Source organism: Zeugodacus cucurbitae, chromosome 2, assembly GCF_028554725.1.
Source record: "Zeugodacus cucurbitae isolate PBARC_wt_2022May chromosome 2, idZeuCucr1.2, whole genome shotgun sequence".
Classification (NCBI taxonomy): Eukaryota; Metazoa; Arthropoda; class Insecta; order Diptera; family Tephritidae; genus Zeugodacus; species Zeugodacus cucurbitae.
The window spans coordinates 43,364,620-43,368,435 of record NC_071667.1 but is presented as its reverse complement, the minus strand read 5'-3'; the positions used below and the strand labels follow the sequence as shown (position 1 = coordinate 43,368,435).

At 35.1% G+C, this 3,816-nt stretch overlaps 1 long non-coding RNA gene across 1 annotated transcript; it reads left to right on the top strand.

Moving 5' to 3' along the window:
* Positions 1–377: 377 nt before the first annotated feature.
* On the top strand, positions 378–2,359 carry LOC105220359 (uncharacterized). Its single transcript, XR_852320.3, has 3 exons — positions 378–1,693; positions 1,794–1,944; positions 2,009–2,359. It is a non-coding gene; the product is annotated as an uncharacterized LOC105220359 (long non-coding RNA).
* Positions 2,360–3,816: the final 1,457 nt, after the last annotated feature.

The window sequence follows — 3,816 nt, the reverse complement described above, 5'->3', positions numbered from 1 at the left end:
GCTATGTCTGAATTTGGTATCCCCGCAAAACTAATACGGCTGTGTAAGCTGACGTTAAGCAACACCAAAAGCTCCGTCAGGATCGGGAAGGACCTCTCCAAGACGTTCGATACCAAACGAGGTTTCAGACAAGGTCACTATCGTGTGACTTCTTTAACCTGATGCTGGAAAAAATAATACGAGCTGGAGAGCTAAATAGAGAAGATACAATATTCTATAAGGTGTACAGCTGCTGGCGTACGCCGATGATATTGATATCATCGGAAGCAACAATCGCGCCGTTACTTCTGCTTTTTCCAGACTGGATAAGGAGGCGAAGCGAATGGGTCTGGAGGTTAATGAGGACAAGACGAAATATCTCCTGTCATCAAGCAAACAGTCGGCGCATTCGCGTCTTGGCTCCCACGTCACTGTTGACAGTCATAACTTTGAAGTCGTAGATAATTTCGTATACCTGGGAACCAGTATCAACAACACCAACAATGTCAGCCTCGAAATCCAGCGCAGAATCACTCTTGCCAACAGGTGCTTCTTTGGACTGAGTAGGCAATTGAAAAGTAAAGTCCTCTCTCGACGAACCAAAATCAAACTCTACAAGTCGCTTATTATTCTCGTCCTGCTTTAGAATGAAGAAGCGTGGACGATGTCAACACTCGATGAGACGAGTAGTAGTAGTAGTTTTCGAGAGGAAAATTTTGCGTAAGATCTATCGTCCTCAGAACACAGCGAATGAAAAGACAGCGACTAGGCTGGCTAGGTCAGGGCACGCTCTTGTCGATTCGGCTATAACCTGCTAAACAGTTTCAACGCCAATTACATATATACAAACAAACAAGATCAAGATTGCATTATTTAAGAGACTCTTACTCACGTTTACAATTTGCTCAGAAGAAATGTTTACGAGTTAGCTATTGTTATGTTATGTTATTGTATTGAGAAACACTGATTTACATACATACATACATATGTACAGTACAGTATAATTTATGTGAACATATGCAAGTGATTCGTTTTATATACATGGCGTATATGGCAGCGTGAAATAAGTAATGGAAAGTTTTAATTGCGATTATTGGATAGCCAGCAGAACACACTGAGATATCGGAAAAGTTTTACGTTCAAGATTTTACGTAATATGTACACATAAATGTAATATGTCATAATAATAGGGAGTGGCTCGTTATGACAGTGTGTGGCTTTCTAATAACTTAAAAGAATTTGCAACATACCGTAAGTATTTATATGAGGCAAATGATCAGTATAACGAGACAAGTAAGTTGGCATTGTAAATGGGCACTCTTACGTTCTTATAACGTTATTCGAAAAGTAAAGTACATAGTAGGCTTTCCTCATCTCCGGAATTCTACATGTCATTTGAAGTCTATGTGCTTTCAATATACAGAATTCAGTTCGTTCAGTAAATTTTGAACACATGTTTGCAAATGAGAGAGACCGAACGTGAACACTATCCGTATTTAAAAAGCATCTAATAAATAATATTGAATGTATTTCGTAAGGCTCCCTTACACAATGTGTATATCGATCGCAGTTATGGAATCAACAAACTTGTCGCAATTAATCACACACACATATACATATTTAATTGGTTTTAAGCGCAAACAGACAGATTGAAATTAAATGGAAATTTTATTTACACGTAAAACGCGCAAGAGCTTTTGAGAGCTTTTGGAAGGTAATGAGATACAAATCAATAGTACATACATATATATGTACATATCTAATTACAAAATGTTCGAGTTTAATTAATATTCTATGGATCAATTATATTGCAGGTTTTGATGACGTCCTCTGTTGGAAAAAACTGATACGCTAATGTAACTATGCACATTTAGATCTTTGAGGAGAAAGTTGGGGATTGAAAACTATGTTACGAAAGTCATGTAGCCATTATCTAAATATGATGCTTAAGTGGTAGCGAAAGAGGTAAATGGTCAATGGGAAGGATATTGAGTACATCCTCTATAGATTAATTAAATGATTATATTAGGCACTGTCAACTATCGACATTGTCGGCTGCAACAACAGGGTCGTGTGCGCAGCATTTTCAAGCCTGGAAAATGAAGGAAAGCAAATGGATCTAGTAGTGAACGAGAGTAAAACGAAGTACCTTCTGCAAAGAACCTCAGCGATAAGGAGACCAAGTCACTGTTGGCGAGTATATCTTCGAGGTAATAAAAAAGTCTATCTAGGTTCCAGCATACACACCACACTAAATGAAATTGCGTCGATATATGTTTTCAAACATACTTTCTAATGCCAATTTATGATAATTAGTTTTCCTATATTATACTTCAAACCCTTATAAAAAATTCACAACGGATACAAATTATATCATATTTAACGAAAATACAAGTATTTATTTTTTTACTTTTTATTAAATTGAAGGCAAAGATAAGGAAATTAACCACCACTAGGGATGCAAACGATGTATCGATGTTTTTGAAACATTGATGTTTCCGTCAAAAAGCATCGATGTTAGCCATCGATGTCTCGAATCTAAAAACATCGATGCATCGATGTCACTTTCAACGATGTTTTATGTCGATGTTTTATATAAAAATTTGACTTCACACCTTCACACTTTTTCGGGTATTAACTCGAAACCCTCTATTTGGATACGCTTTATTAGATTGGAATTCGATGTTTGTAAAATCGGAGAATTCGTTAAGGGAATGTGCGCTTGGACAATACTGAGGTTACTTTTATGATTTATTTATTAAATTTAATTCTAGCGTAGGCTACTGCTTTAGATCAGAGATTCAAATTACTGCATTTTAAAAATGCTATGGCTAAAAGAAATACTTTTTTCAAATCAAAGAATCGAGCTGATACAACGGAATCTTCGGATGAAGACATTTGGTCCACCAAAAAGTGAAATGTAAGCTGTCAAATTTATCTATAATTACAGGGACGGAAGGTTGAAGAGAAAGTGTATATCTTTAGCTTTTCACACTAAATTTAAAATAAGTTAAAAAAGCTCAAAAATACATCGATGTTTCGATGTATCGATTTTTTAATGGCCGATGTTTTTGATTTCGATGGGTTTTGAAGAAACATCGATACATCGAACCATCGATGTTTAATTTCACGATGTTTGCATCCCTAACCACCACCAGTTATCGCTAGCTGGATAACCTACTTTTCCCTACTTCCAGTTAAATACCGTTTATTCGTACTTATTTTAGCAAAATGTGTAGAATGGTGGTGGTGGAATTGTATCCCATTCCTTAGAAGGCTTTTCGGATTCATTATGTAAATGTATAATAGAGACAGATTATCGTGCTGTTATCTAATTACAAAAAACTATTTGTACAAAATTCAATGTTTTTATTAAATGTTTAATATTGGCAGAAATGAAAAATATAGAGGTAGACATGGCAATGGATATATATAAATATATTTATAAATAAATTATAAAATATGTAAATTAAATTTATTAACATTCTCTGTCCAGAAAATAACTAATGCATTAACATTTTCTGCTAAAAACACAAGTATCTAATTTCCGCTAGATGTCGCGATTGCTAGTCAAAGCGGATAAAAGCTACTGTGCAACATACCATCTATTGGCGAATGATATTATAAATCAATGAATGGTGGTTGTCTATCAATTTAAAACGAAACGATTCAAGCATCGGAAGCCGTCAGTAAAAAGGTACCAGTTGGGAAGGAAATATTTCAAGAGGTCTACTAAAATTCTTTTGCTGTACTTTTATGCAGCAATTTAAGATTAATCAAGTTTTTAATAGCCATTGAAAGAGTATTACTAAAGAAAAAATATTTTGATCTCAAGTG